Below are 13,324 nucleotides of genomic sequence, written 5' to 3' on the forward strand. Positions count from 1 at the left end.
CACATTATGTAACGTGGACTTCCTGTGTTGGTACTGTAAACAGCTAAGCATGTAAAAACTATAGCCGCCATTTTTCCTGAGGATATGCAGCTCTACTGTATGTTTAAATGATACTAATATACTCTTGGATAAAACAGTTCCCATTTTTATATCCAGGCAGGACTAATCAGGAGGATATTATCAGGAAAAACAAAACTGGCAATTTACAAGTTGGAGCATGAGATATTAGACCCCTTTATCAGGCAGGTAGATTAGAAAATTATAAAGGAAAATGGATAGGTTGAAGTTAGATACAGTGGGAATGATGAAGTTCAGTGGTAGGATGAACAGGACTTCTGATCAGCTGAGTACAAGGTTATAAAAACAATATAGGTCGCTAGAGGTAGTTCAGGAGTAGGTCTAGCAACACATAAGGAAATAGGAATGCAGACAACTACGACAAACAGCATAATGAACACATTATTGTACCCAAGATAGACATGAAACCAACACGCTCCATGATAGTACACGTTTGTGTGCCAATCAGCTCTATATACAAGGAAGATATTGACAAAAATGTATATTGAGATAAAAGAAAATAAGCTTTTGAAATACATTCAATCCTCCTAATGGTCATCTACCTTTGGAAATACGGAAGCGTCCGATCCCGCCCGTCTGCTTTGACCCATGACGTCACAAATATGGCGGAAACAGAAACAAACACACACACTTTCCACAAGAAGCCTGATGACACTAACGGGACAAGCGCGGGAAATGGGGTGTTTTGGGTGGGGGGCAAACGAAATATAAACAAATTTAGACGCCTTGCGTAGCTACAACGTGTAAGTGAAGACAGCCATGCATGAATACCCACACCCACCTCCCCAGGGGTCGTAACCCCTGCAACCCATAGAAGATAAAGATGCTTCAGTAGCTGATTAGTGTTTTTTGTTTTTAAAAAAAAAAATCTCACGGGATAGAACGAACAGATCAGAAAGATAAATTTAATAAACTAAAACAGAAATTGGAGGAAACAGATAATTAAAATAAGTAATAAGTGTTTTTAAATTTAAAAAAAATCTCACGAGATAGAACGAACAGATCAGAAAAGTAAATAAAATAAAACAGAACTGGAGACAGCCACACTCATACCAAACTCCGCGCCATCATGACGTCACACACGACAGCACCCTTACGTCGCGGGTCAAAGCAGACGCGTGGGATCGGACGCTTCTGTCGTCCCAAAAGATGTTATAAACGGTAGGTTTATTTTATTGCAGCTCACTATTTACAATAACTAAATGGCAGAATCAGTATCAGACTTTCTATCAAACAGCAGAAATTCTACACACTTTGGCACTAAATAATTAAGTCTGCTCGTTATTTAACTCTCCAACTCTCTGTTTATGCATGTGTGCGTGGTGGGGGAGAGGCGGAGGGGGGGGGGGGTTGTGTACTTAATTTCCCTAAATAGTCTGCTAGATGGGTGGCCGAATAACTAGAAGCAGTTCCCAAGCTAAAGTAAAAATGTAATTCTTGGTAAGTGTTTCTTCCGCAAACAGAAACACATTACAAACGCCACACCCGTCGTAATGAATTAGAAGGGCAAGCAATTCACCCTCATTTTAAATGTAAATGAAGGGCGGTAACGCATTGTACAGAATGGTTACTTATGGCTTTTGTTGTAGAATACTATATATCTTATAGATAATTAATTGGAAGAAAAATAACAGGCCCTGTTGTCGTCAGCTGTTTACCGAGTTGTGACAGCTGGGTTATTGGTCCCAGAGGTGGAAGAGAAAAAGGCTTGGAGTTCATACCACTGCAATTAGTATAATTAACACCAGTACTAGTGGGATTCATCACTCTCTCATACTGCTTAAACTTTTTCGATACTTCGAGGTTCTGAAGGGAACGGCCACGTAAGTAAATCTAAATCCTGATATTCGATAACTCTCTGTGACCAAGAAATGTAAACACGTAGGGGGGCAGTTCTGAGCAGTGAATAAATATACTGAAAATTCACAGATCACTGTTTTTCCAAGTTCTTTGTCTGTCAGTCTCGCGCTAGAATGGTGGCACAACATAAGCAGCATTGTGGGTACAGCTATTCATCTGATACTACCGCTTTAGAATTTTATTATCGCTAAAACTACTCACTCCCAGCTACCTTACCTTTCAATTTCTGAAATATAAACATGTTAAACTCAGTTCACACAGTTTCGCTGTCACGTCGGAACCATATCTGTAAAATACCCGCCAAACTCAGACGAAAATTTCCAAAGTTCTATTCATTTGAGAAACGGTGGCCACCACACAAACACCACTAACAACAAACACATCTCAACTATTCACGCCTACACATTTCACGGCATACAACAAAGCCTCGCTTTACTATGTAATATCCGTAGTCAAAGATCTTGAGTCTTCTGACTGTTTCTAGGGTACACGCTTACGACAACAAATAGTGGAATTGCATTGCAAATGTATTGGTGTAAAACGATTATTCAACTTGCTCAACATTTTTTTGCTAAAAACGACTTATACATGGGATATCAACAGTTCGATGCCAGTCTCACTACTAACACACTCTTTACAGATGATAGATATCCTATAGCAAACAACAAATACTGTCATGAACATCGGGATATAATAAACGAAAGCACAAACTTGTTAAGTGAATTTTTAGCATAAAAAAAACGGGAAAAAACTATTATCCTGAATTTTCGTCTATGAATCTGGAGAAAAGAGCCGGATGTGCAAATTGATAACTCTAGAACACCTATCGCTAAAGCCCGCTTCATACTGGACGTCATGAAATGAAATATTTTTAAAAAAATACTATATGCAATCAGTTCAAAGGAAAAGTTCACACAGACTGCTGACGGAACAGCAAGTGTTTAAAAGTCCGATTCACACAAGTTGTCAACAAAACAACAGCCCACTTAACCTTCAAATGGCGGAGATTCCACATTAGGCGAAACCTTAACCCTAGAGAAGACGCTCCGGTGCATTTTTGTACCCAAAAACACCTTTTCCCCACTACCGGACAAATGATAAGCCTTACAGCCTTCTAATTTTCAATACCTTTCTAGTCATTGTTTAGCTTATGTTTTGTTGTGCCAAATCTATTGTAGCACCAACAGGTCAAGGGTAACGATAACTTACACCTGGAACTGCAGCAACCGTGTACCGCACACATTATGCGTCTGATCATGTACGTACTATTCCAAATTGTCAACACTATCTCCTGTACGTTTACACGAAACAGTGTTCAAAAAAGAGGCGTATTCCAGAGATGTCCGTCACTACACTTCAATAGCTTTTAACAATAGCTCATGTTTCTAATTTTAGGGCCAAAAAATACTTGCTAGAGGAGGAATTATAGCAGACTCTTTTAGAGTTGCTTGCGGAAGCAGACAACTGTGGAGATATTGATAATTTTTTTCTGTTGGAGAGGATGAAATAATATTACTGAGCGATCATGATAGTGACTGAGTGATCATGATAGTGACTCTGAAATTGAATACTATGAAAGATTACCTTCCTTTGATCCTGAAGACACCATATTTACTAGCAGGAATAAACAAACAAACAAAATGGATGGAAACTGATATGTATAAAAAACATTCCTGTACCAGCTAAAAATGTTATCAAAATCTTTCCTGACCCTAAAGTGATAGCATGCGGTATTGTAGAGGAAACTGAAGCATTCCATAAAATAAGAAGTATTCATATGACAGATAAAATGGTATATTTTACAAATGTACAAATTCATAGAAAAGGGCAATAAGAAAATTATTTTAGAGATGGCGTTAGGCGGATGATGGAGCCCCTTAGGGAAATAGCGTGCAGGGCTGGAAAGAAATCTAAGGAGCACTCGATTTGTCTGCCGGGGGACCTCATCCAAGATGTGGAGGCGGCCTTGCCTGCGGCTATCGAACGTACGGGGTGCAGTCGTCTGCAAGTAGTTGCTCACGTCAGCACCAATGATGCCTGTCGCTTGGGTTCTGAGGCGATCCTCAGTTCGTACAGGCGGCTGGCGGATTTGGTGAAGACCGCTGGTCTCGCACGCGGGGTGCAAGCAGAGCTCTCTATGTGCAGCATCGTTCCCAGAGTGGATCGGGGTCCTTTGGTTTGGAGCCGAGTGGAGGGTCTCAACCAGAGGCTTCGTCGACTGTGACGGTGTTGGCTGCAGATTTCTAGACTTGCGCTATTGGGTGGGGAATTGTAGGACGCCCCTAGATAGGTCAGGGGTGCACTACACAAAGGAAGTGGCTACTCGGGTAGCAGAGCACTTGTGGCGTGCACATGGGGTTTTTTTAGGCTAGGCAGTAGTGCAAGGTGTCCTGATGAACACTCACCAGTCGACGGGCAGGCAGGGGAATCAGGATGCGCTCAGTGTAAAGACACTTCAGGTATCAAGATATTAGTAGTAAATTTTCAGAGTGTCCGGAATAAAGTTCCTGAATGTACTGCCCTCCAGGAAGCGTATGGCGCGCAAATTATTCTCGGGACTGAGACCTGGCTGAACCCTGAGATAGGAAGTTCTGAAATATTTAGTGAGGGTTGGAACGTGTATCGGAAAGACAGATTAGACACCGTAGGAGGTGGTGTCTTCATTGCAGTTGACAAAAATATTGTGTCTACTGAGGTCGAAGTACAGTGTGATTGTGAAATTATCTGGACACGTTTAACAGGGCTATGGGAAATAAAGTTAATTGTGGGGTGTTATTACTGGCCACCAGGTGCCTCCGTGACAGTTCTAGAATCATTCAAAGGGAGTCTTCATTCTGTATCGCTGAAGAACCCAGATCATGCTATATTAGTCGGAGGCGACTTCAACCTACCTAGTATAGACTGGGATGTCTATGGATTCATTACAGGTGGTACATACAAGCCGTCGTGTGAATTACATTTGAACACATTATCCGAAAACTGTCTTGAGCAGCTAAATCGACAGCCAACTCGTAATGGAAATATTTTAGATCTGGTAGCCACAAACAGACCACACCTCATCGACGGTGTCAGTGTTGAGACAGGGAATAGTGATCATGATGTTGTCATTACGACTATGTTTATGAAAGTTAAAAAGTCGGTCAAGAAGGCTAGGAGAGTATTCTATCTAGAAAGAGCAGATAAGCAGTTGTTAGCATCCCACTTAGTAAATGAATCGACGTGGAAGAACTATGGACAAATTTTAAACACATTGTAAATCACACATTGGACAAGTATGTGCCGAAAAAATGGGTTACGGACGGAAAAGACCCACCGTGGTTTAGCAGGGCAATTCGGAGAATGCTCAGGAAACAAAGGCAGTTGCACTCGTGGTACAAGAAAGATCAGGAGAATGAGGACAGGTAAAAGTTAGTAGAGATTCGTGTTGCTGCAAAAAGAGCGATCCGCGAAGGATTCAACCACTACCTCCGACATACCTTAGCAAAAGATCTTGCTGAAAACCCAAGGAAATTCTGGTCTTACGTAAAATCGGTAAACAGGTCGAAGGCTTCCATCCAGTCACTCACTGATCAGTCTGGCCTGGCAACGGAAGACAGCAAAACGAAAACTGAAATTTTAAATTTAGCATTAGAGACATCTTTCACGCAGGAGGATCGTACAAACATACTGCCGTTTGAGTCTTGTACAGATTCCCGTATGGAGGACATAATGATAGACATCGCTGGGGTTGGGAAGCAGCTGAATGGGTTGAAAATAAATAAATCGCCAGGTCCTGATGGGATTCCAATTCGGTTTTACAGAGAGTACTCTACTGCATTGGCTCCTTACTTAGCTTGCATATATCGCTAATCTCTTGCCCAAAGTAAAGTCCCGAGCGACTGGAAAAAAGCGCATGTGACGCCTGTATATATGAAGCGTAGAAGGACGGATCCTCAAAATTACAGACCAATATCCTTAACATCGGTTTGTTGCAGGATTCTAGAACATATTCTCAGTTCGAATATAATGAATTTCCTTGAGACAGAGAAGTTGCTGTCCATGCATCAGCACAGCTTTAGAAAGCATCGCTCCTGCGAAACGCAACTCGCCCTTTTTTCACATGATATCCTTCGAACCATGGGTGAAGGGTATCAGATGGATGTCATATTCCTTGACTTCCTGAAAGCGTTTGACTCGGTGCCCCACTGCAGACTCCTAACTAAGGTACGAGCATATGGGATTGGTTCCCAAGTATGTGAGTGGCTCGAAGACTTCTTAAGTAATAGAACCCAGTACATTGTACTCGATGGTGGGTGTTCATCGGAGGTGAGGGTATCATCTGGAGTGCCCCAGGGAAGTGTGGTAGGTCCGCTGTTGTTTTCTATTTACATAAATGATCTTTTGGATAGGGTGGATAGCAATGTGCAGCTGTTTGCTGATGATGCTGTGGTGTACGGGAAGGTGTCGTCGTTGAGTGATTGTAGGAGGATACAAGACGACTTGGACAGGATTTGTGATTGGTGTAAAGAATGGCAGCTAACTCTAAATATAGATAAATGTAAATTAATGCAGATGAATAGGAAAAAGAATCCTGTAATGTTTGAATACTCCATTAGTAGTGTAGCGCTTGACACAGTCACGTCGATTAAATAACTGGGCGTAACATTGCAGAGCGATATGAAGTGGGAAAAGCATGTAATGGCAGTTGTGGGGAAGGCGGATAGTCGTCTTCGATTCATTGGTAGAATTTTGGGAAGATGTGGTTCATCTGTAAAGGAGACCGCTTATAAAACACTAATACGACCTATTCTTGAGTACTGCTCGAGCGTTTGGGATCCCTAGCAGGTCGGATTGAGGGAGGACATAGAAGCAATTCAGAGGCGGGCTGCTAGATTTGTTACTGGTAGGTTTGATCATCACGTGAGTGTTACGGAAATGCTTCAGGAACTCGGGTGGGAGTCTCTAGAGGAAAGGAGGCGTTCTTTTCGTGAATCGCTACTGAAGAAATTTAGAGAACCTGCATTTGAGGCTGACTGCAGTACAATTTTACTGCCGCCAACTTACATTTCGCGGAAAGACCACAAAGATAAGATATGAGAGATTTGGGCTCGTACAGAGACATATGGGCAGTCATTTTTCCCTCGTTCTTTTTGGGAGTGGAACAGGGAGAGAAGATACTAGTTGTGGTACGAGGTACCCTCCGCCACGCATCGTATGGTGGATTGCGGAGTATGTATGTAGATATGTAGATGTTGATGGGGATGCTAAGCTGATAGATCGAAATGAGATTTGTGTAGTATTAGGCATTCTTTATTTTATTGGCCTCAAAGGTGGAGACCACGAAACTGCATTGGGACTTTTGTCAAATGACGGTAGAGGAATGATTTTTATGAGATCCTGCATGAGTAAAAAGAGATATTTATTACTTCTCAGGTGTATGAGATCTGACAGTAAAGGAACTAAAAATATGAGGTGTAAAACAAGTAGGTCAGCAGCTGTTAGTAGCTGTTGGGATGCATTTGTGAAGAACTGCATGAACAATTATACTCTTGGAAAATTGGCTACTATTGATGAGAAACTATGACCATTCAGAGGTGCAGCTTTGCACAACACATTCCTCAAAACCACCTAGATATGGTACCAAAATATTTGTTCTGTGCAATTCTTAGTCATGCTACTCTGGTTTGTTGGAAGTGTATTCGGACAAACAGCCAGAAGGGCCGTTTTGCGTTTCTAATAAGCCATCTGATATTGAGTGGGGATTAACTGAGCTGATAAAAGGCACAAATAGAAATGTGACAATATATAACTGGTATATCAGCTGTTCACTAGCTCTCTCTCTCTCTCTCTCTCTGCTACAAAACAAAATCACTTATGTAGGAAACCTAAGAAAGGATACAAAAGAAATCCAAGCTGAGCTTTTCCTCAAGAAGAATAAGAAAATGAGTTCGTCAATTTTTGGATACGAGGAACTAAGTACTATGGAATTGTATGTAACTAAATGTAACAAATCGGTTGTACACATTTCCAAAATCCACAAAGAAGGAAAAGTAGATGAGGTCAATTACATACCTCACATTATAATAAGATGAAGGGTGGGGTTGGTACTGTTGAACAAATTCGCAGTAAATATTCAGAAATATAAATGACAAGAAGGTGGACAATGGATGTACAGTAAGCATTGTTGAACATGGCTGGTATCAATGTGCAAGAGTTATTTCAACCAAATGGAAAGCCACATCTTATCGAAAGATCTGTGAAACTAAGTTTACCAATTGTTGTTGGTATATGTCTATATATTTACACAAGTTCAAGAGACACATATACAAGAGGAACCAATGAAGAAAAACGGGAGATGTGTATTTTATGGAAGAGCAAAGAATATCTCCACAGCAATAAGATGTAGCTCCTGTAATGACTTTGTTTGCAAAAATCATTCTCAGACAACAGTTCTCTGAAAAAAATTTAGTGTGCATTCACTCGAGGTTGAAGGAAATTAATTTGCACGTAAATTATTCCAATATATCAAATTAGCATTTATAACATATGTAACTGTTGTTGAGCAAAAGCTTAAATGTTACTTGTAACCACTGTATGATGTAATGTAAATTACTGTAATAAATGATAAAGCAAATGTCACTTGTCATCAATGGGCACACAATAAACCATGCACTTCCTCATGTAACATTTAAGAGCAAGCACACTCTATTGTTAATGTCCACAGAAAACTTCATAACAGTTGCTTTTTATCAATTGTCTGTGGAAAAATGTTGAGAAATAAAACAATTTTTAAAATATCGATATTTATATGGTAGTGAACATACAAACACATCAAAGAATACTTAAAAGGGGATACATAGAGTCTAGCGTTATTCACGGTTTGTTTTTCTATGTAGGAAATAATGGCAGTAATAACTGTACTTTTCTCCTTCTCCTGTTCACTTAAAAAATGTTATTTAATGAAAATTGCTTTAGCTTTTTATATCTTTATTTATACGCAGTGTAGGCATCAGCTTTGATATGTTACTGTGTTGTAAGACCGAAATCACTTTTCGCTTTCAGAGATCTAAGCCACTCTTGTGAAATAACGCTCAGTGTAAAAAATATTGAAGTATCCAACTGCACAATGGTGCTGTATTGAAGGCTCTGACTTGTGTAGAGTATGCTATGATAGAGGGCGTGTACTGTGCAAAAATAAGAATGTAAATAGACGACATGGGGTGTTCAGTTTCACTGAAGACATTGAAATATGAGTATCTCGAAAACTACACATCAGATAAAATAATAGCTATAGTTCCAATTTATTTGTCTCAGAAGCGGATATCCAATGACACCACACTCGACCCGCCACCCCATCCCATGCATGGGACATGCTACCCAATGTCCCTTGAATATCTAATGACACATGGGAATCCACCTCCATGCTGCAAGGGTAGGACAGGCCAGTATTTCATAACTTCTAATCTGAAACCCCTTCACAGAATTGTATTGCTCTGACATATCGAACAGAGGACTACTCAACACACCATAATGGTCATGTAGTGAACTACAACAAAAATTATAACAGGCAGTACACTGTGACCAGAGCTCACATATCATGCAGACATAGAACAGATAGCAGCTCTAAACCTTACAATATTTGCACAGTGTTTATTGGCTGCACAACTACCTATCATTTAGAGAACTGATGTGCAAGTGAATGATGAATGTTGCAACTACAGAATAAAAGAAAACGTAAACGACACTGCTTTATAGAGAATGTAGGAGAAATGTCGAGACTGATGTTCCCTTGTATGCTGAGAGTTTTCCGGAGAATCTCGCTCTCATTCATTCTTTAACAAGGTTGTGAATGCCTTTATGTCTGATGGCAACATACAGGCTGGCAAAAGGAAACGAAACAAATGGGTTACAAGAGAAGGTAACGAAATAACTATACTAATGGCAGTGTACCACAATCCACAGATAAGCGCTTGGCAATTGCACCACAATTCCATTATGTCCATAGGTAGTATTATCACAATACTGCATCAACATAAGTATCATCCATACCATGTGTCACTGCATAAAGAGCTTCATGGGGTCGATTCCCATACCCAGGTAGTGTATTGTGAATGACCATGTCAACAAATGCAAACGACCCCTACATTATTTGCCAAGGTAGTATATTCTGATGAGTTTACATTCACAAACCATGGTCGCATTAACTGGAGTGTAGGCAATCCCCACTGGTTATGGCAAGCAGATCATCAATATATTTGGCCAGTTAACGTATGATGTGGCATGATGGGGAACAAACTCATTAGTCCTGTTTTATCGATGGCAGGTGGAATGAACGCAAAAATCGAACGTTTTTGGAACGGAAACTACTGGTACTATTGCAGGATATTGCCCTGGACGATGTATGTGGTTTCAGCATGATGATTGCCCAGGGCATTATACAACTGAAAAACAGGTGGTATTAGACCTTGCTTACACTGGTCGGTGGATTGGCAGAGGTGGCCCTATAGTAGGCCCACTAGGTCACTGGATTTGGATTTCTTTCTGTGGGGATATTTAAGAGTTAAGGAGGACCAGCAGGTGCCAACAGGCCATGAAGACATGGTCGACTACATCAGAAACGCCTGTGCTGACTTCCCTGCAGATATGTTTCTGTCCTATGCATAATCATTTGAAAGGTGGATCAATAAGTGCACTGAAGTTGGCAGTATTACATTTCGACACTTACACTAACTGGAAGAGTAGAGTAATGTTTGCCTCGAGCCACAGCCACAATGGCGCATTGAGGAGTCACATGTTCGATATGTCAGAGAAATACAACGGTGCAAAGGATGTCTCCAATTAAAAGTTATGAAATTCTGGTATGTCCTACCATCACAGTATGGAGGTGGGCTCCCCCCCCACATGCTATTGGATATTCAAGGGCCATCGAGTAACATGTCATAAATTACGATTGTGTATCCATTTTTATTCCTCAGATTACAACACGATCTGTGGCGAAATGAAGAAAATACTTTAGACAAAACGTATGCCGATTTTGCCACAGAATCGTTATCTGCATTAGAAATGGAGTTCCTGTGGAATATTTCATGTATGGGGGGGAATAGGGGTTGAGTGTGATATCATTGCATGCCCCTCCAATACAAACAAATTTGAATTATAACTTTTTTGCTCTGATGTGTAGTTTGCGAGATATTTTAATGTCTTCAATTAAAACAGACGCCCTGTGTATATAAAAATGTTTAAATGTATTGCCTTATGAGTATTGTTTGATATGTGTGTAAGGATATACTTTCTCAACCAAATATGTGTTGACACTTTGAAATGTTTGGAAGACTAATTTCCTATCCTTTGAATTTTGAGCAATATTGAAAATTTAACATACAACCTTAGTGAAGAACATTTGTAATGTATTTTGCTTTAGTCATTAATAAGACTTACAGTCATTGCTCTTCCTTAATTTTGAAACTGGATTCCCATCTTTTGTAGCATACAAACTATTTTATAATCTCACTTCCACTATTTGGTGCTGGGGTAAAGTGAGTATTTTCATCAGCTGCAACTTTGAGATGTAGAACTTGTAGATTATGTAATACTTTTGTGTTTGTATTTTATTCATTTCATATCACACACATCATCTCATTGTGGTGAACAGGAGACATGACAAGTTTCATCTCCAGATGCAGTTATTAATACTATGGTGAAAATAGTGAAAATCATTCATAAACCACTTTCCAACATCTTGCATTTTGGACATAACAAATTTTGCTCCTGCTGGTTGCAACAATTGCTCCCATTTATTCAAAAAGCTCCCTGAGCTGAGTCAGAAGCGAAAATACTGATGCTGTGTCAGCCCAACCTAGATGTCTTCTTTAGCTGGCTAATTACCGGGCATGAGTGCAGGTGTATTATTCAAACCCCTGAGCAAACAGTGGAAATGTGGATTTACTAGCCTCAGAAATGGCAAAAATCCAACCAGCCTCGTGCAAGGTGAGACTGAGTTGGTTTTGAGACTGCCTTAGTGTGATAGTGATAAAGTACGCTTGTAAGAGACAGAACATCACAGGAGCATACAACCAAAATATTCTCATTAGGTTGGGGGCTACCAAGACAATGAATCATTGGAAGCTGTCCAATGTTGCGCTTTTGCTCCGTAATATTGGCCAGATTCCTTCTGCACACGATAGAATCACTCATAACCCTTGTTTGAGCTATCAAATTTTTCCCAACCACCACTATTATCCTGATATGGCACCAAAGTGACTTATTCTTTCCTCAGGTAAAGAAAACATTGCATAGTAGGCATTTTCAGAATGATCATGAGGTAGTTTTTGAGGTGGAACTTTTCTTGAATACTCATAATAGAGAATTGTACAACAAAGATCTCCATCAATTCATCTATCATTGAGACGATAGTGTTGCACTGAAGGATAAGTATGTAGAGATGAACTAACACCATCATTAAGTTTCATGCTGACAGCTTGATTTATTTCGGGTTACTAGCCACCATATTGTTTTCCACTTTGAGTTTCTGCCTCCTAAACTGGATTTTGAATTGAAGATCAACATTTGGAAGATTTCTATCATCTAAATACTTTGCACAATTTTACTGTTTTTCTAGATTACTGTGTTACTTCATATTTTTAATCCTGTGGCCACAGGAATAAACACCTTATTTCAACATCATATAGTTGCTCCTGTTATGGATTACCAAAAATCAAACATTGCAGGGCTCCCACTCAGATTTGATTGTTATAAAACCCCAAGAGGTTTCCTTAAAGTCTTGTATTAGTGCTGCTGAGATCTATCTCTCAGACCTATTGTGCGAGTACAAGTATTGCCGATAACTCCCTGTTTGTACTACTGTGACACTCACCTGCAAGTGTGGCTGCAGATTTTCATTTCAGTGAGGACAAAGCGTTTTCACCACGCCGTTGATTTAAAAAAATTGAGGACATAATTATTTGCTCATCGTTCTCTCCTATTTGTTTCTACAGTGCACTGTTGAGTGCCTGATCAGCTTTGTAAATGTAAAGAAGCTAATGGTGTAATTATAATTAAGTCTGTTTTTACATTCCTAGATTTTATGTTTTCCCACCATTTACATTATTTTCTATTGACCCTCTTACAAGCACTTTTCCTTCAACTAACTGTTTTCCTGCCATTAAAATTTTTTTTGTATATAACGTTTCCCATATTTTGCACTACCACACGCTTCAACATGGATTTTCAAATCGATTTATGTGGAAACTATGTCGTGTTCACTCTCACATATGATCTGTAGGATAATGCAGAGCTTAGATCTGTACAGTTTGTTTCAGAATCTGAATCATCTTTGGCTCTATGAGAAATATAGGTGCAATTTTTAAGGACACTTTCAAAATGTTGGAACAGTGCTTCCTCACCTGAC

The 13,324-nt window shown here is 39.9% G+C and overlaps 1 protein-coding gene across 2 annotated transcripts in view; it reads right to left on the minus strand.

The window, feature by feature from the left end:
• The window catches only part of LOC124595379 (deubiquitinase DESI2), a 124,605-nt gene that overhangs the window by 89,103 nt on the left and 22,178 nt on the right, over positions 1 to 13,324 (minus strand). The window contains exon 1 of one of the 2 annotated variants that reach the window (XM_047134096.1): positions 2,155 to 2,414. The exons of the other annotated variant lie outside the window; for it this stretch is intronic. The gene's annotated coding sequence lies outside the window, so the exon portion shown is untranslated. Of the gene's footprint in view, positions 1 to 2,154; positions 2,415 to 13,324 lie in introns of those variants that run through there. 2 annotated transcript variants of the gene reach the window in all.

This window comes from Schistocerca americana, chromosome 2 (genome assembly GCF_021461395.2).
Source record: "Schistocerca americana isolate TAMUIC-IGC-003095 chromosome 2, iqSchAmer2.1, whole genome shotgun sequence".
In the NCBI taxonomy this organism is placed as follows: Eukaryota; Metazoa; Arthropoda; class Insecta; order Orthoptera; family Acrididae; genus Schistocerca; species Schistocerca americana.